Raw genomic sequence first — 22735 nt, 5'->3', positions numbered from 1 at the left:
CCTAAAAGCTCTAGAACAAAAAGAAGCAATTACACACAAGAGGAGTAGAAGGTAGGTATCAAATGAACCAAATAGAAATTAAAAGGACTATTCAAAGAATCAACAAACTTAGATAAACCCATAGCCAGATTAACCAGAGGCCACAGAGAGTGTATCCAAATTAACAAAATCTGAAATGATAAGGGAGACATAACAATAGAATTTGAGGAAATTAAAAAAAAATCATCAGATCCTACTACAAAAGCCTATTATATTCAACAAAACTGGAAAATCTGGAGGAAATTGACAATTTTCTAGACAAATACCAGATACCAAAGTTAAATCAGGCACAGATAAACCATCTAAACTAGGCCATAACTCCTAAAGAAATAGAAACAGTTATTAAAAATCTCCCAACCAAAAAGAGCCCACGACCAGATGTGTTTAGTGCAGAATTCTGCCAGGCCTTCATAGAAGAACTCATAAAAATAGTGTCCAAATCATTCAACAAAATAGAAACAGATGGAACACTACCAAATTACACTTCTACCTAAACCACACAAAGACCCAATAAAGAAAGAGAAATTCAGAACAATTTCCCTTACCAATACTGATGCTAAAATACCAAAAAAAAAAAAAAATCACACAAACCGATTCTAAGAACACATCAAAAAGATCATCCATCATGATCAAGTAGGCTTCATCCCAGGGTTGCAGGAATGGTTCAATATATGGAAATTCATCAAAGTAATACACTATATAAACAAATTCAAAGAAAAACAGCACATGATAATTTCATTAGATACTGAGAAGCATTTGACAAAATTCAACACCCTTTCAAAAAAAAGTTCTGGAAATATCAGGAAATAAATGCCCATATATAAACATAGTAAAACAATGTACAGCAAAAGAGTACCTAACATAAAGTAAATGGAGAGAAACATGAAGCAATCCCACTAAAATCAGGGACTAGACAAGGCTGCCCACTTTCTCCGTACTTACTTAATATAATACCCAATCTCCTAGCCAGAGCAATTAGAAAATGAAAGGTCAAATGGATACATATTGGAAAGGAAGAGGTCAAAATCTCACCATTTGCAGGTGATATGATGGTATACTTAAGTCACCCCAAAAGTTCCACATGAGAACTATTAAGCCTGGAAAACAACTTCAGCAAAGTTGCTGGGTATAAAATTAATTCAAACAAATCAGTAGCCTTCCTCTACTCAAAGGAAAAACAGGCTGAGAAAGAATTTATGGAATTGACACCCTTTACAATAGTCCCAAATAATACAAAATACCTCATTGTGACTCTAACCAAGCAACTGAAAGATCTGTATGATAAGAACTTCAAGTCTCTGAAGAAAGAAATTGAAGATCTCAGAAGATAGAAAGACCTCACATGCTCATGGATTGGCAGGATCAACATAGGAAAAGTGCCCATTTTACCAAAAGCAATCTACAGATTCAATGAAATCCCCCTCAAAATCCCAACTGAATTCTTCATAGAGTTAGAAAGAGCAATTTGCAAATTAATTTTGAATAACAAAAAACCCAGGAGAGCAAAAACTATTCTGTACAGTAAAAAGAATTTCTGGGGGAATCACCATGCCTGATCTCAAGGAGTATTATAGAGTAAGAGTGATTAAAAAAAAGTATGGTATTGGTACAGAGACCAGCAAGTAGATCAGTGGAATAGAATTGATGACCCAGAAATGAACCCACACACCTATGTTCACTTGATCTTTGACAAAGGGGCTAAAACCATACAATGGAAAAAGGGTATCATTTTCAAAAAATGGTGCTGGTTCAACTGGAGGTCATCATGTAGAAGAATGCAAATCGATACATTCTCATCGCCCTGTACAAGTTCAAGTCCAAGTGGATCAAGGACCTCCAAATCAAACCAGATACACTCAAAGTAATAGAAGAAAATGTGGGGAATAGTCGTAATCATGTGGGTATCGGGGAAATTTTTCTGAACAAAACACTGATGGCTTATGCTTTAAGATCAAGAATCAACAAATGAGTTGCCCGCAGCCTGTCAGCTGTCACGTGCCGGAGTGTCCCAGGCGCCTGGCTGTGGGTGGAGGGGTATGGACCCTCAGGCAGCCACTGGTCTGGCCGGGCAAACTGAATGAGCAGGAGGCCCCCAGCGCAGAGGCTGGCTTTGTCACAGTTGACCTCTCTGTTCGGGAGACAGAGACTGAGCTAGCCGTGGATTGATTAGCCACTGGAGCTCAGAGCATCCCTACTGATGTTCCTACCCATGCCGAGGTCCCAAGTTCTGAAGAGGAAGGCTTTGCAATGGAGAAGGAAGCAGATGGGGAACTGTATGCCTGGGATTTGTCAGAAGGTCCAGCCTGCCAACCCGTGGAGCAGGCTGCTGGTCTTTTTAATGAGGACTGGGACTTGGAGCTAAAAGAAGACCAAGGGAATCCTTAAGATACTGATGACATTCAAGGGAGCATTTCCCAAGAGATTAAACCTTGGGTGTGCTGTGCACCACAAGGAGAAATGATATATGACCCCAGTTGTCACCATCCACCCCCACTGATACCACATTACTCCAAGATGGTCTTTGAAACAGGACATTTTGATGATGCAAAAGACTAAACGTGTCACTTCCTGCAGTGGAGGAGTTACTGTTTCCTCCAAAAACCAAGTTGTTTCCTGTGTTTTAAGTGAAATACTCCCCAAGGCATTATTCCCAATGACTTCCCAGTGTGGGCTACAGATAGGCATTAACTGGGGCATGTTGTTGTTGTTGTTGTTGTTGTTGTTGTTGTTCTTGTTCTTGTTCTTGTTCTTGTTCTTGTTCTTGTGGACTCTGGAGTGTGTTGGGATTTGTCTGTGTCGGGGTTGTGCTCCTTATAATAAAGTTAGAGAAATGACCTAGAAAAAAAAAAGAATCGACAAATGGGACCTCATTAAACTACAAAGTTTCTATAAGACAGAGGACACTGTTATTAGGACAAAATGGCAACCAGCAGATTGGGAAAACGTCTTTACCAATCCTATATCTGATAGAGGGCTAATATCCAAAATATACAAAGAACTCAAGATGTTAGACTCCAGAGAGCCAAATAATGCTATTAAAAATAGGGTTCAGAGCTAAACAAAGAATTCTCAGCTGAGGAATATCAACGGTTGAGAACTTTCTAAAGAAATGTTCAACATCCTTAGTCATCAGGGAAATGCAAATCAAAACATCTTTGAGATTCCACATCACACTATTCAGAATGGCTAAGATCTAAAGCCCAGGTGACAACAGATGCTGGCAAGGATGTGGAGAAGAGGAACACTCCTACATTGTTGGTGGGATTGCAAACTGGTACAACCACTCTGAAAATCAGTCTGAAAGTTCCTCAGAAAATTGGACATTGAACTTCCTGAGGACCCAGCTATACCTCTCCTGGGCATATACCCAAAAGATGCCCCAACATATAACAAAGACACATGTTCCACTATGTTCACAACAGCACTACTTATAATAGCCAGAAGCTGGAAAGAACCAGATGCCCTTCAACAGAGGAATGGATACAGAAAATTTTGTACATCTACACAGTGGGTTACTACTCAACTTTCAAAAACAATGACTTCATGAAATTCATAGGCAAATGGATGGAACTGGAAAATATCATCCTGAGTGAGGTAACCCAACCACAGTAAACACACAATTTATTCACCCACTGATAAGTAGATATTAGCCCAAAAGATTGAAGTACCCAATATATAATCCACAGACCACATGAAGATGAAAAAGGATGACCAGAGTGTGGATGCTTCACTCCTTCTTAAAAGGGTAACAGAAATATTTATAGGAGGTGAGATGGGGGAAAAGTGTGGAGCAGAGAGTGAAGGATGGGCCATTTAGATCCTGCCCCACATGTGGTCCTTATAGATATTTATATATAGCCACCAAAACTAAATAAGATTGATGCAACTAAGAAAGTGCATGCTGACAGGAACTGGATATAGATGTCTCCTGAATGACACAGCCAGAGCACATCAAATGTAAATGTGAATGCTAGCAGCAAACTATTGAACTGAGAATGCAACTAGCATTGGAGGAATTAGAGAAAGGATTGAAATAGCTGAAGGGGCTTACAACTCCATAAGAACAACAATGCCAACAAACTAGAGCTCTTAGGGATTAAACCACTACCCAAAGACTATACATGAACTGACCCAAGGCTCCAGCTGCATATGTAGCAGAGGATAGCCTTGTTGGGCACCCGTGGAAGGAGAAGCCCTTGATCTTGCAAAGTTTGAACCCCCAGTGTAGGGGAATTTTGGGGGGACCAGAAAGGGAGTACATGGTGATGGGAACACCCCTATAGAAGAAAGGGAGGGGGATGGGATGGGGGCTTATGTCCAGGAAACAGGGAAAGGGAACAGTATTTGAAATATAAAAAAAAAAATATGTCCAATAAAAGACAAAAAAAAAAAAAGGTAAAGGCAGAAACAGTAGAACTATTTGCTTTTGAGGCCAGTCTGGGCCACAAAGTGAGTTGCAGGATAGCAAGGGTTACACAAGGAAACCCTGTCTAAAATAATAATGACAATAATAATAATAACAATAATATTAATAAGAAGAAATAAATAAGAACACAAAAATGTTGCTATAACCTTTTATAAAACTTTAAATTTTATCAACTTTGCAGAGAAAAATAAAGAAATTTCTTGTGAGCCAGTGAGATGGTTCAATAAAAGAAGATGACTGCTGCCAAGTCTGATGACATAAGTTTAATCCTGTGGTCTCATGTGATGAAAGGAGAGACTGAGTCTTACAAATTGGCCTTGACTTACACACATGTGCAATGACACACACATGATCTGTTTACACGCCCTAATATTCATATCAGTTAGTAAATTCTCTATGATACCATTTTGTCAGGATGTAGAAGTATGAAACTAGATGTCTATTTCTCAACATGTCTAAAATTCTCACTCTGAAAAAAATAGCTTAAACATTAATCAAAGACCATAATGTAAAACATGAAATTTGAATTTTTAGAGAAAAAAGTTTAAATGTATATACATAAGCAAGACATTAATAACCTTAATAAATAATAGTGAGAACTGACAAATATAAAAAGAAAATACTATGCTCACAGTAAAGGAAAAAGAAAGGAAGAGAATGCCTACAAGGTTAGAGAAAATCTTTTCTCTCTCTGTATTTGACATAAGACTACTATGAAAATATATCAAAATTTCAAAAGAATCCCAACCTAACAACCCAGTGAATGGATAGAAATTACTCAAACATGAAATAAAAATGCTTAAGTAACACATGAACTATATTGAATATTTTTACAGTATAAGTAAATACAAATAAAATCTACATTGATATTTTATCCCACTCAAATTAGACTGGTTCTACTAAAGAAAATAAATAGCAACAAGTCTTGTGAGATTGAATAGAAAGAGAATCCTTGAACACTGCTGATTTGAAGGTAAATTATACAACCCATCGTGAAAATAAATATAGATGCCTCCCCCAAAAAACTAAAAATAGAACTACTATCTGAAATATCAATAATACTTCTGGGTATATACCAGAAATGAGATCAACATATCAATTCAAGATATGCAACCAGTGGTAATTTTTACAAACAGAGGAAAAAAATATATATATATATAATGCACACATGCAAAAGTAACTTTTATTTGTCAGGTATAATTATAGTTTCAGAGGCTTGCAGCAAAATAAGCTCACTATTTCTAGCTCTCTCTGAACTCTGACTGGCTGGTTCCACTCAACTATTCAGATCCAAGCTCCTTTCTAAGCTGACCGATTCAAATTTGCATCTTTCAACTTCTGAGTGAATTGCTCTGCTTGGAAAAACTGCCTTTGATCTCCAGGAACTGAACTGCACAGATGGCATGAACTGAAGAAAACTCAATGGAACTGCATACACTCAACTCTACTGAATTGTACTTAGCTGAACTGTGTCAGAATGAATTCCACTGAATTTCATTGCCTTGCCTGAACTCAACTGACTACTCTAACTTAACTGTCCTCCACTTAGATGTCATCGTTTGGGATTAAAGATGTGTACTAAAAGTGTATCTCTATTCTAGACAGAGGCATTGATTTGTGTATTAAGGATGTGTTTGTATTCTAGCCTGATCGCACGGAAGGTATTTTTATGTGATTCCTTTCCAGAGCTGGATTAAAATTTCCCTACACACTCATAAGGAAGGATGAAATCATGTCATTTCCAGTAATGTGTACTCAAATTATGCATTCTTCTCTTATTTGTAGATACTAGACTTTAAATAAATAAATGAAATAATAAATCATACAACTATGATAGTTTATGTATATGATATACATATGTATATGACTATATATATATTAAATGTACATATGTATAATGTGTATGTGGCAAAAGAAAGGCTGGAGAACTTGGGAAAGAGAACAGAAGAGGAAGAAAGGGGAGGGCATGGAGGTATAATACATAATACATGTTATACTTGAAATAAATTATGAAATCTAGCAGTGTACAGTGAATATATAACAACAAAAAATTCAAAACAAATTGCAATATAACTCACACCATATGTTCCTTATCCAATTCACTGCTTTACATTTTAAATTTGTATATTATCGCGCATCAATATATTAGGACCTAAGTAATTTTTTGGTAGGTAATTTAGTTTATTTATGTATATGAGTGTTTTGCCTGTGTGCCTATTAGTATACTACTTGTGTGCCTGATACCCACAGAGGCCAGAAGAGTTCACCTGGAACCGATATGGATGGATGCAAGCAACCATGTGAACCAACCCCCATCTACTTCAAAAGCAAATGCTTCTAATTGCTAAGCTCCAATACCAGGATATATGTTGTATTTCCCTAAATATTGTATCCATAGCATTTTTAAATACTGCCTGGTGTTTAGTAAACATTTGTTAAAACTCTGTTGTGTAAAGTTTTTAAAATATGAAGAATGTTTCTACTTATGTTTAAATGATAAAATAAATTTTTGAAATAGATATTAAAAGATTAATTTGTAAAATGGAAACTAAAGTATAAAGTAGGTACAATATAAAGCTCTTTGATGATAAAGAACTATAATATGCTTCAAGTTTAGCAAGATGAAAATGAAGAGTGTACAGATTTTTAAGACATGGTATTGGAGACATGGATGATGTATCTTTATAGGTTATAATTTATATTCAAAGCAATTCAACCACTTACAGGGTTTGATTATTATTAACAAACATATTAAGTCATTTAACTGTGTTTAATCATGAAATAGGATAGTTGTACAATCCACAGAAGACTTCCCTTAAACATATTTATATTTAATCCTTGTCAATGATTCCAAACCTAGGATAACTAATGACTGATTTTCTTATAACTATCCTGTATTATAAGTTTATGTTGGTTAATAAAAAATATCAATAATATTATAAAAATATTCTACGAGATAACCCACTACTATTACTCCACTAAATGAATATAGTTTCAAATTGACAATTGATCATTTACCATTATGCCCATAGAATAATAGCTCTCTTAACCTAAATTAAAACTATTATTTCTATTAGATGATAGTTATCTTGACCTACAACTGGTGAAGATGTAGAGAAAAAGAGATTGTGGAATTCGTAGCCCTAAATGAGACATCTATGTCACACAACCTTTTTGCAAGTCTCTGGATGCATTGAAGAAAAGGAAAGAGAAAGAATGTAATAGGAAGCATATGACTATAAGGAAACCATGTTTTCTGCACATAGTAGGCATTTACAAATATGACCTCATATGTAGGTCTTCTTTGGATGAGTATATTTTGAGATTTCATGGTATAGTTTCCTTGTCATATATAAAGACACTATTTCACAGCAGATTTCCTTGTCATCTTGCTTTTATTAAGGGATCTACCTTAAAAGTTTTAGGATAGTATTCATGATGGTTTTGATTTTTATTTAAGTGAATAATAATAGTTGGTGATACTGGGTTATTTTAGATATAAATGAAGACCATCAGGATGTTGTTCTTGGGGGAAAAAGTAAAGAGTTTGACACTGAAAGCAATAAGAGCTTCATGAAACAAACAACACATGAATCAATGAAAAGATGCCTTATGTTCAGAGAATGGAATAATTAATACTGTTTAAATACCCATAGCAACTAAGATCAAGAATCGACAAATGGGATCTCATAAAACTGCAAAGCTTCTGTAAGGCAAAGGACACTGTGGTTAGGACAAAATGGCAACCAACAGATTGGGAACAGATCTTTACCAATCCTACAACAGATAGAGGCCTTATATACAAAATATACAAAGAACTCAAGAAGTTAGACCGCAGGGAGACAAATAACCCTATTAAAAAATGGGGTGCAGAGCTAAACAAAGAATTCACAGCTGAGGAATGCCGAATGGCTGAGAAACACCTAAAGAAATGTTCAACATCTTTAGTCATAAGGGAAATGCAAATCAAAACAACCCTGAGATTTCACCTCACACCAGTGAGAATGGCTAAGATCAAAAACTCAGGTGACAGCAAATGCTGGTGAGGATGTTGAGAAAGAGGAACACTCCTCCATTGTTGCTGGGATTGCAGACTGGTACAACCATTCTGGAAATCAGTCTGGAGGTTCCTCAGAAAATTAGACATTGATCTTCCTGAGGATCCAGCTATACCTCTCTTGGGCATATACCCAAAAGATGCCCCAACATATAAAAAAGACACGTGCTCCACTATGTTGATAGCAACCTTATTTATAATAGCCAGAAGCTGGAAAGAACCCAGATGCCCTTCAACAGAGGAATGGATACAGAAAATGTGGTACATCTACACAATGGAATATTACTCAGCTATCTTAAACAATGACTTTATGAAATTCATAGGCAAATGGTTGGAACTGGAAAATATCATCCTGAGTGAGGTGACCCAATCACAGAAAAACACACATGGTATGCACTCATTGATAAGAGGCTATTAGCCCAAATGCTTGAATTACCCTAGATGCCTAGAACACACGAAACTCAAGACGGATGATCAAAATGTGAATGGTTCACTCCTTCTTTAAAAGGGGAACAAGAATACCTTTGGCAGGGAATAGAGAGGCAAAGATTAAAACAGACACAGAAGGAACACCCATTCAGAGCCTGCCCCACATGTGGCCCATACATATACAGCCATCCAATTAGACAAGAGAGATGAAGCAAAGAAGTGCAGGCCGACAGGAGCCAGATGTAGATCGCTCCTGAGAGACACAGCCAGAATACAGCAAATACAGAGGCGAATGCCAGCAGCAAAGCACTGAACTGAGAACAGGATCCCCACTGAAGGAATCAGAGAAAGAACTGGAAGAGCTTGAAGGGGGTTGAAACCCCATATGAACAACAATGCCAAGCAACCAGAGCTTCCAGGGACTAAGCCACTACCTAAAGACTATACATGGACTGACCCTGGACTCTGACCTCACAGGTAGCAATGAATATCCTAGTAAGATCTCCAGTGTAAGGGGAAGCTCTGGGTTCTGCTAAGACTGAACCCCCGGTGAATGTGATTGTTGCGGGGAGGGCGGCAATGGGGGGAGGATGGGGAGGGGAATACCCATAAAGAAGGGGAGGGGGACGGGTTGGGGGATGTTGGCCCGGAAACCGAGAAAGGGAATAACACTCGAAATGTAAATAAGAAATACTCAAGTTAATTAAAAAATACCCATAGCAATGTATACATTCAGCAGAGTTCTTTTTCAAATCTGCACAGTGTTTTGTACATGAAAAGAAAATGTAGTTCCTAAATATGTATGGAAGCACAGACACACAAATAGGGAAAAGAATTTAAAACCAAAACCAGCCCAAAATTTGAATCAAGTTTAGGTCCAGTTACATTGCAAAGTCACAGTAACCAAAAAGTAAGGCACTTGGTATTTGGTATATGTACTGTACTATGGCAGTATCAAATTTTAGAGTACTCATGGTACAAAGTTTTGATTCTTATCTTGAGTTAACATAGTATATTACAGATGCTATGAAATATATGCCTGAGATTAATATACAGAAAAAACCCTGTTTTTGCTTATTTCTTCTGTAGTAAATGACCACAGATTTAGTGACTTTGATCAAAGTACATATATTAAAATTAAACTTACAGGGCCAAACACAAATGGGTGATAAGAACTTAAGTAAATATTCAATATCCTTAGTCATTAAGGAAATGCAATCCCAAACTACTTTGAGATTTTATCTTACAACAATCAGAAGTGGTAAGATAAATAAAGCAAATGACAGGCCACTCTAAGGAGGATGTGGGGTAGGGAATACTAATCCATTGATGAAGGAAATGGGAACTTATACAACCACTATATGCTCATTATTCTTGAGAAATTACCTGGAGTACCCTACATTCTTCTACACAGACACTTGTTCACCCACATTCATAGCTGTTCTATTAATAATAGCCAGAAATTGGTAGCAGCCAAACTGCCCATTCACAGATGAAATGATAAAGAAAATGTACATTGACACAATGGAGGATTTCTTAGCTAGAAAAAAAAGAAATCATGACAATCAGATGTAAATGGATGGAGTTATTTAGAAAGATTCATTGTGAGTGAGATAACCTATAGTGATGATTCTGGAATTTTTGTTCTTTAAAACAGAGAGAAATATAAGAATGTGTTTTCATTTTAATTCCAATTATGGGGATATAAGGCACTATGGTTTGTCTCATGGTCTAACAAAGATGTGATTTGCCAGCTGCAGATAGTTTCTGCAACTGTATGACATTTAGAAATCTGAGAATTTATAGAATGTATAGAAATGCTAAAACCTCAATAGGCGTTTGCTGGTAGTTGGTCATTCAGGGGTGGGGGTTGCAGTTTGTTAGTAGTCATGTTCAAAGAATAAACAAGAAGACAGAAAGTAGATTCAAGGATCTCTATCTGTTTCTCTCCACTTTATCCTTTCTCTGGTATCTAATGATAGGAGTGAAATTGGGGTGATAAAGAGTGGGGAAAAGAAGAACCTACACAGTAACTAAGTTGAGCTACAGAATTCCAGAACCTAAAAGACAAATATAGTATATGGCTGGTGATATATCGATGTTAGTTGTTAATTTTTTAATAAGCAAGCTAAAACACACATAACTACAGAGGTTAGGTATAGAGTAACAGACTGAAAGAACCCTCTAGGAAAAGGAAATGTAAAGTTATGCACATAATTATGAAGGGATGAGAAGTCAGAAACTAGAATATGAGAATTAAATATAAAAGAGGGAGAAGGGATAAAGAATGAAATAGAGTGAGAGATGAATAAAACTAGGGGCCATTTGAGGGGTCATATGTAAACCTAGCACAGTAGGTACATATTAAAATATATACATATATGAAAAATTTGAATGAAATCACCTAATAATTGGGGAGAAAAAGCCACAACAATATGTCTCTCTCCATGAAATGGATCCTCCTGTGTCAGGAATAAGCTACATTTCATAGAATTTTTTTTCCTGAAGGGGCCAGGTGGAAACTCTGAAACAACCCTAACTATTGTAGCTGCTATAGGTTATTCTCCACAAACTGGTTGGTAAGGCCATATTTCTGAATATAGAACTGACATATAACTCCAGCTATCTGGAGCCTTTAACCCTATTGAATAATATTGATAGTAGTGGAAGTTACTCTGAAGGCTACAAGAGGAGAAAGCTAAGCACCAACCCAGCTACAAATGCTTTGATCTTCAATAGTGTCCTGTCTGTAAGACATGCAGGTACAATAGAGGAACAAAAGTGGAAGTAAACAACCACTATTAGATTGGATTTAATGCCCATTCCATGAGATATATCTCATGATCAACACTACATTGTTCTACAAAAACCTGAGCCTGGATAGGCCATGGCCGAGAAGGAACCAGATATTATTGTTCAGTTAAACTTTAATTCAGGGAGGGATTTAGTTTTAAATCTGTGGGCCAACACCCCTTTGGAGTTTCATATAAGGTTTACATTACAATTCACAATAGTAGCAAAATTGGAGTATGAAGTATTAACCAAATAATTTTATTGCTGGGGGCTAGGTCACCACAACATGAGCAGCAACAGTATTAAATGGTCATAGCATTAGGGAAGTTAAGAACCACTACACCAAAGGAACATAGCAATAAAACAGCTCTTATTGGCATTCATCAGATTAGTTGTCTTGTTCAGACCAATAAATGGACAAAGTGCAGAGTGTGAGAGTCATTGGAACACTCAGAATTAAATGAAATGTCTTCATCAAATCCTGCCCTTAGGGCTCAGAGAACTCTACCAAAGAGGAGGCAAAAAGAGTATAAGAGCTGTTGCCAGGAAAGCAAGAGGCTCCCAGGACACAAGGGGGATGACATTAGCTGAAATACCTAACAAAAAGGAGAGAGAAACTCTAGAGACAGCATCCAGGTTGAGGGATAGGGCCACCTACTTATCACAAAAATATTAACCCAAAATTGATCTTGTCTAAAGGAAATATAGGAACAAGGAATAGAACAGTGACTGAAAGAAAGGCCATCCAAAGATTGCCCAACCCAGGGATCCATTCCATATGCAGACACCAAACTCAGACATTATTGCTGATGCCAAGAAGTGCTTGCTGAAAGGAGCCTGATATAGCTGTTTCCTGAGAGGCTCTGCCAGATCCTGACTAATACATAAGTGTATGCTTAGAGCAAACTATCAGACTGAGCAAGAGTCCCCAATGGAGGAGTTCAGGGAAGGACTGAAGTAGCTAAACGAGTTTGCAACCCCATAGGGAGAACAACATTAAACCAAACAGAAACCCCAGAGCTCCCAAAAACTAAACCATCAACCAAAGAGTAATCATAGAGGGACCCATGCCTCCAGCTGGATATGTAGTAGAGGATGGCCTCATCTGGCATCAATCGGATGGGCGAACCTTGATCCTCTGGAGGCTTGATTACCCAGCTTAGCTGAATACGAGAGTGGTAAGGAGGGAATAGGTGGGCATTGGGCTGGTAGTGGAGCAATCTCATAGAAGCAGTGGGGAGGGGGAGATGATAGGGGGTTTCCGGAGGGGAAACTTTGAATGCAAATAAATAAAATAACCAATAAAAAATCTTAAAAATGAGCAGGTGGCAATGAAAGACACTAAATTACTGTTTTCTAGATACAACAGAACTGACACATAAATGACCTCACAGAGACTGTAGTAACATGCATCTACCCTAAACATGTATAAGCTAGCAGTGTGTGAGCATTGAGAAAGGAAGTAGCTATCCTAGAAGCTATCTCTAACCTCTTGCTGAGAAAGAATCAGTTTTTTCCAAAGAATCTCAGTGGGCAGGAGATGGCTAACATACAATAAACATAACAGTCCTTTATCATCATCATCATCATCATCATCATCATCATCATCATCATCATCATCATCATCATCAACTCCTAATGTTTTCTCTGGACCTGCCTTCCTTCTTTCCTTCCTTTCTTCTTTTTTCTTTTTTCCTGCTATAGATCTTTTGTTTACATATTATGGTTTCCAATTTTATGTCTTTATTGGGATTTCTGTGTGTCCTACTATGTATGTTTCTGCATTTATGTTTCTTATGCTTTCTCTTTTACCTCTTCTTTCTGTTCATTTGTTTTGTCCTATTCAGTTGTGTTTTTATTTTTATTTATTTACTTTTGTTCTTTTAGATCCATTTTTGGTTTTCTGATGAAACAGAGCAGAGTCTGGATTTCAGTGGAAAGGTGAGATCTGGCAGGAGTTAGAGAACAAGAAACCATAATCAGAATACATTGTATTAAACAATGGCTGTTTATGTACCAGTTGAACATGGCATTATAGCCAAGTGAGACAATATCAAGAAGACCTGAAATTACATCTTCTACAATGAGATACATTTGGCCCTGTAATACTTTGTATGGCTCACTGAGTCCCCATGAACCCCAATGGCCCTGTAGTAGCTCATTTTATGGCTCACTGAGCCCCTATGAACCCCAAGGCCAACTGTGAAAAGATAACCCAGATCATGGTTGCATGTTCAGCACTTGAGCCACATACATAGGCATGCTGTCTCTGTATGCGTCTGGCCATACCACTGGGATTATGATCAACTCTGTACAAGGAGTCACCCACACTGTGCCCATCTATGAGGTGTGCACTCCTCCTCATACTATTCTACATCTGGCCCTGGATGGCTGGTACCTGACAGAAAACCTCATGAGTATCCTGACCACATGGCTTCAGCTTTATCATCACAGCAGAGAAGAAAATCATGAGCGACTTCAAAGAGAAGCTGTATTATATTATACTGGACTTTGAGAAAGAGATGAACATTGCTTCTTCCTCAAACTCCCTGGAGAAAAGCTATGGGTTGCATGATGATCAGGTCATCTCTATTGGCAATGAGCAATTTTACTATCCCCAAGGCACATTTCCAGCCCTGTATCCTGTGTATATATCTTGTACATCCATGAAGCTACTTTTTTATGCCCATCATAAAATAGGACAGTGACATCTGCAAAATCTCTATGCCAACATAATGTTCTTCTTGGCACCATCCTGTACCCAGTCATTACTGGCTTGATGCAGAAGGACTTCACTGCTCTTTTTCTCATCACCATGAAAAACACTCTTCCTTACTGCAAGTACATTGTATGAATTGGTGGCTCCATTTTGATGTCACTGTCCACCTTCTAGAAGATGTGGATCAGCAAGCAGGAGTATGATGCTAGCCCCTCCATTGTGCACTGAAAATGCTTCTAGACAGACTTGTTATTGAACTGTTTTTTTACACCCTTTCATTGACAAAATCTAACTTGTGAAGAAAATCAAGCACTTAAAAATAGCAAAAGCTGAGACAACATTGACATGGCTTTATGTGTTTGTGTTTGTTTATATTGTTTTTATATTTTGGTGCTTTTGACTCAGGATCTAAAAACTGGAAATGTAATGATGACAGCAGTTAGTTGGAGCAATCAACCCCCAAAGTTCAACAATATTGTTGAGGATTTTGATTGTACCTTATTTAAAATATTCATTTCAAGTATCTATGGGATACACAGCTACAGGAAGTCTCCGACCCTCTCAAAAGCTTTCCTGATTCTAGATATGTAGAATGAACAAGTCCATATCCTCACCACCTAAGTCCATGCTTGTAGGAGACAGCCTTGCTTTTGTGTAAATGATGCATGTTATGACCAGATCTCGAGGTCTCCACAGACAACCAGAGACCACCATGAATTCAACTCAATTGCAAAGTAAGGAGTCTTTATTCAAGCTCTAGATTGGACCCTCAAATTTCTCCAGCACAGTGGAAAGTATAGAAGATGATATGCTGGTGTAAGCTTTGCCTGTTTTATCATGGTTGCAGGGTTGCATGCAAGCCCCATTAACTTGATATAAGAAAACTTGGACTCAATGTGTGTGGGCTGAGGCATTGAGATGGTAAGGGTTTGCCTGCACACACTGTCTTGAAACCAGTTTAAGTGCATGCCTTGGAAACAAACAAAGAAAAATATATTTTCAATGAAAAGAAAAAAAAAGAAAAAAAACAACTTTTCTTTTCCAGATTCTATCATTCATTAATTCTTTTTATGGTCACATTTTTCTGATTCTGCCTTTCCCACTTTCTTTGCTGCTGGCTTGTAATGATTACATCCAGGTCTATCTTGATAAGCCATGGATATTCTTCTGTCAAGAACTTTAATGACATTTACAACAGACATTCTTCTAAATATCTCTATATTCTTACTTTCCAGAGATTAGGACAGGGACATTTTAGGGTTTGAGGTGGTGCTTCTTTAGTTTATAATACTCCAGGTTCATGTGAAAATGAGTTTTACAGTTATACATTACAACTTCTACGTCGGATAATAGGGCATGGTACTTTTATGGGTATTTAACAGATATTTATCAGTCTCAGGTGATTTCTATGTTCTTTTACATAAATGAACAGTCTAATGAAAGTGTTTCACTCCGAGTTCCAAAAGAATCAGATTTGCTCCTACAAAATTCTTTGGATTTTCAGATATTTCCAAGTAAATGTTTTCTTTTCTGTTTACTAGCTACTTAACTAAACTGTCTTTTAGGATTTCTCAATAGTTTCCTCAATTTTGCATAATTTAAAGACCCATTTTTCTCCAAACCTCTATGTGTGTGTGTGTGTGTGTGTGTGTGTGTGTGTGTGTGTGTGTGTGTGTGTGTGTGTGTGTGTTCTATGTATAGAGGCCAGAAGACATGTTATTCTGGGGCTCGTCCTTATTTTTAAGGCAAGGTTTCTCAATTTCTTGTAATTCATTGATTTGGCTAGGCTAGATGCCAAGCAAACTATATTATGCCTATTACCATATAAACCCTTAGAAGGGATATTATTGTTCATTTAATTTATAAAAATACTAATGTATACTTGAAAACCCAAAACCTCTGTTCATTATAAGATTAATTGAAAGAATAATATACTTTTCAAAAATTTTACTTGCATAAAGTGTCACAATCTGTAACTCACTAAACTGTGCAGGAAAGAAAAATATGCAGTATTTATCAAATGCTGAAAATTATTTCTTTTATTTTAAGTAAAATAATAGAGTTAAGGTGCTCACTTTCTCCTTTATATCAGGTGGTAATCATTATTTTTGTGTGTATTGATACATTTTGACATAATTAAAACCAAAATGAATAGAGTAATTCTAATGAAATGACTGCTATTTTCTATCTATGCAGATGGTTTTCTTTTTAACTTTAAAATGATTCACTTCCCCTTGGGAGAGGACAATAATTAAGCCTGTTGAGTACAGTGAAAACAATGCATAAAGGCATTATGCTAAATAGACAAATACTTGATAAAATAACAACCCTAACCAGATGGAAAAATCTACAGCAATAAAGGACACGAAAACTAATTCCTTTTTAGGGTTTAAAGTATATTTTCCTTTCCATTGTGGAGAACTCTTTTGAAAATAGGAATGCAGATTGTTTTGTTACGTTTTAAATTCATTTCAAGATGTTCACAGCGCCTTCCTTTCTCGCTCCCTGGACATCTTGGCTGCTGATCTTGGTTGAGGGTTGTCCTGCACCTAAGGCAAGAAGATGGTTGCCACAGAGAAGACAAAAAAAATCTCTGGAGTTGATCAACTCTAGGCTACAGTTTGTAATGAAAAGTGGAAAGCACGTGCTGGGGTACAGACAGACAAGGCAAGGCGCAGTTAGTTATCCTTACCACCAACAGCCCAGCTTTGAGGAAATCTGAAATAGAATACTATGCCATGTTGGTGTCCATCACCACAGTGGAAATAATGAATTGGGAACAGCCTGTGGAAAATACAACAGAATATGCACATTGGCTATCATTGACTCAGGCAGTTCTGACATTATTAGAAGCATGCCTGAACAGAATGGTGAGAAGTAAACAAGAAAGATTTCCTTTAGTAAAACTTTGCCACCAAAGAAAGGAGAAGCCCTTGGTCCTGCCAAGGTTGGACCTCCTGTGTAAAGGAATGTCAGCGGGAAGGGGGGTGGGGTGGGGGGTGGATGGGGAGGGCAACACCCTTATAGAAGAAGGGGAGGGGGAAGGGATAGGGGGCTTATGGACAGAAAAATGAGAAAGGGAATAACATTTGAAATGCAAATAAAGAAGTATCAAAACAAAAAACAACCTTAGCAAGAGCTCCTTTTGAAAAAAAATGTTTACAATTTAGTTCACATGATGTTTTCTTACCTCTAATCACATGATAGCTATGTAATGAATTGTGAATTATTAAAATCCCTGCTTGCTGGTATTCATTAACCCTAACAACAGATGGTAACAGGATGGTGATAGGACATTTAATCAGTTTCTCCAACCTGCAATTTTTTGTATGTTTCCTTTTAAAAATGTTTCCTTTATTTTGAGAATTTCATTCATGTATTGATTTAGATATGATAAATTGTACCTTCCTTTTTCCCCCTCTAACTCTCTCTCTATACCCTCTCAATATATCTATCTTCAAAACTCATTCTTTTTCTTTTAAATATTCTGTCAAGTCTAGTTAGTATTTTCTACATGTTCATGGGTGAGGCAGCATTAACTTGAGCATGGTAATCTTATAGGTGGCCATAATCTCAATAAAGAATGCTTCTCTTTCACTCAGCAACTATTAGCTCCTAATAGCTTCCTAGTAAGGGGAAGGGCCATGAGAACATCTTTGCTGAATTTCTAGGTGGCTTGAATGTATGCAGGTTTTGTTAAAGTAACCATGTTTGCTGTGAGTTTGGGAGTGCAAAAAGAAAAGCCATGCCCAGAAAACAATGCTGCACAGTCCTCTGTCTCCTACCCTCTATATTTTCTATTATGTGTGCATATAAATAATTAGATGAAAAGATTCCTTCACACAACTTTAAAGGTAATGCAGTTTTCACATTTTGGATGGAATCTATGAGTATATTAAAGTGAATCTGAATACAAAATAGCATCCACTGACTGCAGCCAAATTAATCCCAATTGGTTGGAATAAAGCTACACTTGCTAATAGAACCAGAAATATAGGCCAGGAACCATCTAAGAATTCTTATTAAATATTTAAAACACTAAGACATTAAAAATAAACACTAAGACATCAAGAGTACTAAAAACAAACACTAAAATATTAAAGCATTGAAAACAAATATTAGAATATAGTGTGATCTTGGCTTAATTAGACAAGACAGTTATAATAACTTTAAAGTGCCAAGAAATGCTAAATTTCAATAGGCAACAGAAATTCATCATAATCAAATGAACATAGAAAACTATCCCTTCAAATTTCACATTATTTCCTTTTCATGAATTGAAATCACACACTATAGATATATAGTATACAAGCAGGATGTTGCCCCTTCCCCGACCTTTCCTCAAAAGTCCCTTTCTGATATGCAGATAATGCTACTTTCAGTTCTTCAAAACTATTTCATAACTACAGTTTTTATTTGATTGTCTGTGTTATCTCTACCATCAAATACATAATTAAACCACCATTTATGTGCACCACAATAATAGTTATTTATCTGGTTCTTTCTTTTGCTTTCTACAAATCTTTACTTGGTGCCAAAAGCTATAGTTAAAAGAGATGAATCAAAAGGGTACCTGAGGGGACTGGGGAAATATCTCATTTGGGAAGAGTTTCTGCTGGGCAAGCATGATCACCTGAATTTGGACTTCAGGACCTATATAAAAGATACATCTACATATGCCTTAAAATCTGGGTAGCAGAAGGCAGAGACAGGAGAAGCACTGATGCTTACTGATTCATGTTCCAGGTTTAGTAAAAGACTCTGTTTCAAAGGAATAAGGGAGAAGGTGTTAAGGATATTGTACATATCTTCTGATTTTAGTGTGCATAGGAGCATACCCAAATATATATAGGCATATATTACACACTCACACACATATTCACACAAAGTTTAAAATTGATACTCAAATAAGTATAATAGCCCAATGATAACATACTTGCATAATATAAATAAGGCCCTGAGTTCAAGTTCTACATTGAAGAAAACCACTACTTGTTTTAAAACAATGTACTTGTGACTGGAGGGTAAAAGGCACACATACACACAAACAAACAAACAAACAACAAAAACAAAAACCCTCACAAGGATCTGTTTCACAGTCTTTCCACATAAATTGTTCATATTTAACTGTTTTCCGAATATCTAGCCTTCCATTTTTCAACTTAATCCTTACCTCATGAGCACAATTTTTAAAATAATAATGTGATCAGGTAATTCCTTACTTGAATTATTTATGCAACATTTACTGCTTCTATATTCATTTTAGTTGTCCAAGCATGCTTGAAAACATTGTGGTAGACGTCTGTAAAACCTGTTTCGTAGATATCAAGGCAAAACTTATTTTTCTGATAACCCCGAAATATTTTTTCAATTTCTACCCTCTCACAATTTACAGTCAAATTTTCCAGACACCACATAACTTGTTAGGTAGAACCAGATTGCATGAAGTAGCTGTTATGAGAATCCAGATGTCTTCCAATAAACCAGATAATGATACACAAAATGGTAAAAACAATGCTAATCTCCTCATTAAATGTATTTTGTTTATGATACATTAAGCATCATTTATAAAATATACAACTTATGGTAATATGCAATGGTTTAACTATTACCCTAAATAAAGTAATGAGTAGCTAAACACTGTTTAGATTTTATTTCTAATAATCAAAATACTAATAGTCAAACCTTACATAGAATACATGAAGTCTTGAGGTGTAAAAGTTAGAAAACTTGTAGCATAAGTCATATTCAATTATGAGTTTGATTTCTCTTGTGCTGTGTGTACTTACTATTTGCTCCACTCAAACCAAAACTATAATCTGTTCTGTGATCTCCTGTTCATCTCTCCCTACTTTCCACCTTACTGCTCTCCTGTTTATCTCTACCTACTTTCCACCTTAACTGGATTTTATCCAGAAAAGGAGGTTAAGTAAAAAATTAAGATGAGCTAAAAGTATGGGAGTATACAAAAGGGCCCAGAAGAAAATCCAGGTTAGGTGGCTTTCCACTCCACTGTTAATATATCCTTCATGGTTATATGAAAATGTATTTAGTGGAAACTATTATACATAATATCACTAACTCCATAAAATTATTACTAATATTTCCTGTCAACTATTTTAACAAGATCCCAAGTTAATAATTCACATAACATAATTTGATTATGATCACATTTGTTTTAGAATGTTTTATCTAATTTGACTCCACATAGTCTGATCTTCTTGATTTTTGAAAATATGGAATATCAAATTCTAAAGTACATAAAACATATTTAAATATAAGTTTTGGAAATACTTTATGAAAAATATTTATACAAATATTAGTATATGTTTTATATCATAATTTTCATTTAGAAATGTGCCTTACTTACATAAAATATGAGTAGATTATCCTATTACATGAGAGGTATAGTGGAACCTTTCAGAAATGGCTATCTCTTGGAAGGCTAAACATTTTTGGAAAGATGAGTTACTCATTTCTTGATAGTTTCAGAATCAAGGTGCCATATTTTAATATAATAATCCCATAAACTATATAATTTTAACCTTTCTCTCTATTATTTTCTACTAGAAAAATAAATTTAACTTTATTTGATTCTAGTTATTTATGTACAACATTCTTGTACTTGAGAACTCTGCCAAATAATTAAAATCATTCAGAGTTTGCATAGTTTACCATTATATACTGGATTTTTCTTATTCCCTGCTATGACACATTTAGAAGCACAATCAGAAGAGGAAATTAAGGAAAATGAATGTGGTGAGTTTATTTTTTTTGGTCTCATATCCTTGAGTTCAGAAAGACCTGGCCCCAGACCTGAGGTTTATATGAACTCCTTACTCTGCCCCCAACAGAACATTTAAAGATATAATATCTTCCTTTTAAAAAATACTTCAAACTGTCCAGCTGATATGTGTTTCTTATAACCAGCCTATATAAGTCACCATACAATTACCTTAAATTCTAAGGTACCTTAAACAAATGCTACACTTTTCCCTTTAAATTTCAGCTTGAGTCTATTTTTCACAACCTGCACCATTTCCACTATAATTTAAATTCACTAATTTCTCATATAGATTAAAACAAGACTTTTAGTACTTCTTCCCACACTGCACTATTTTTATTCCAAACAGCTAGTGGAATTCATTTAAAACAATAAGGAAGATACTTTATTATGCTGCTAAAAATATTCTAAATGTTTCCCATAGCACTTAGAATAAAATAAAATTTTAAGTTCCCATGATGTTCAACATACACTACTTAATTATCTGTAACTTCTAATAACAATGGCCACACCAATTCTCACTTCAGATGTGTATGTTTATCATTTACCATTCTGACTACATGTAATTCTTCACAATGCCACTTTTGAAGTTCTAGAAACATATTATTCAATTCTTTTAGAGAATTCATGTTCAGAACATCCTACTGGAAAAATCCTAGATGCGTACCATAAATACATGGCTGTCTATTTCTCTTAATAGTTATCTGTCTACTTAAATGGCATACCAATTCTAGTCTATATATTGATGAGTCTTTTGTCTTTTTGTCTTCATGGTATGAATAATCGCTGAATGATTGGTGTTCCAGATTTCTTGTTTTCATGTTCACATATGAATCAGAACCTTGTTAGTGAACAATTTCACTCTTTTTATTTGATTTTTAGGTATATAGAATTTTTTTATTTTGTGTACATAAGTGTTCTCTATGCATACATTTTTGCTCACCATGTATATACCTGGTGCCCAGCAAGACAAGACGAGTGAGACTGTTGGATACCCTGGAACTGGAGTTACGTTTTTTTGAGTTGCCCTGTAGGTACTAAGAAGTTAATCCAAGTCCTCTACACAAACAAGAAGTGCTCTTAACTGTTAACCCATTTTATGGCCCCCAATTTCTTTTTTAAAACCTTCCAGGCAGTCTAGACATAGTGGCAAACACCTTTAATCATAACACTCACAAGGCAGAAGCAGATGGATCTATGTAAGTTCAAGGCCAATCTGGTCTACATAGGATACCACAGGCCAGCCATAATGATACAGTGCCACCCTGTTTCCAAACAAACAAAAAACCATGCTATATTCATAAAAAAATGATCAATAGGGCAGGCAAGATGGAGCAATGGCACTTGGCCAAAAAGCACAATGACCCAAATTTCATGTCTCAGAACCACATGGTAATAGGAGACAATTGGCCCTTTCAAGCTGTCTTCTGATCTCCACATGTGTACCTTGGTACAAATGTGTACATGTACTCCTGTGAAAACACCTAA

At 36.2% G+C, this 22735-nt stretch overlaps 3 pseudogenes; all 3 read left to right on the top strand.

The window, feature by feature from the left end:
- The first annotated feature begins 2075 nt into the window (after nt 1–2075).
- On the top strand, nt 2076–2595 carry Coprs-ps1 (coordinator of PRMT5 and differentiation stimulator, pseudogene 1; annotated as a pseudogene).
- Nucleotides 2596–13745: 11150 nt separating this feature from the next.
- Nucleotides 13746–14452, top strand: Actg1-ps10 (actin, gamma 1, pseudogene 10; annotated as a pseudogene).
- A 2487-nt stretch (nt 14453–16939) lies between these two features.
- Nucleotides 16940–17344, top strand: Rpl30-ps14 (ribosomal protein L30, pseudogene 14; annotated as a pseudogene).
- The last annotated feature ends 5391 nt before the right edge of the window (nt 17345–22735 follow it).

Source organism: Rattus norvegicus, chromosome X, assembly GCF_036323735.1.
Source record: "Rattus norvegicus strain BN/NHsdMcwi chromosome X, GRCr8, whole genome shotgun sequence".
In the NCBI taxonomy this organism is placed as follows: domain Eukaryota; kingdom Metazoa; phylum Chordata; class Mammalia; order Rodentia; family Muridae; genus Rattus; species Rattus norvegicus.
This window is presented reverse-complemented; position numbering and strand designations above follow the sequence as displayed.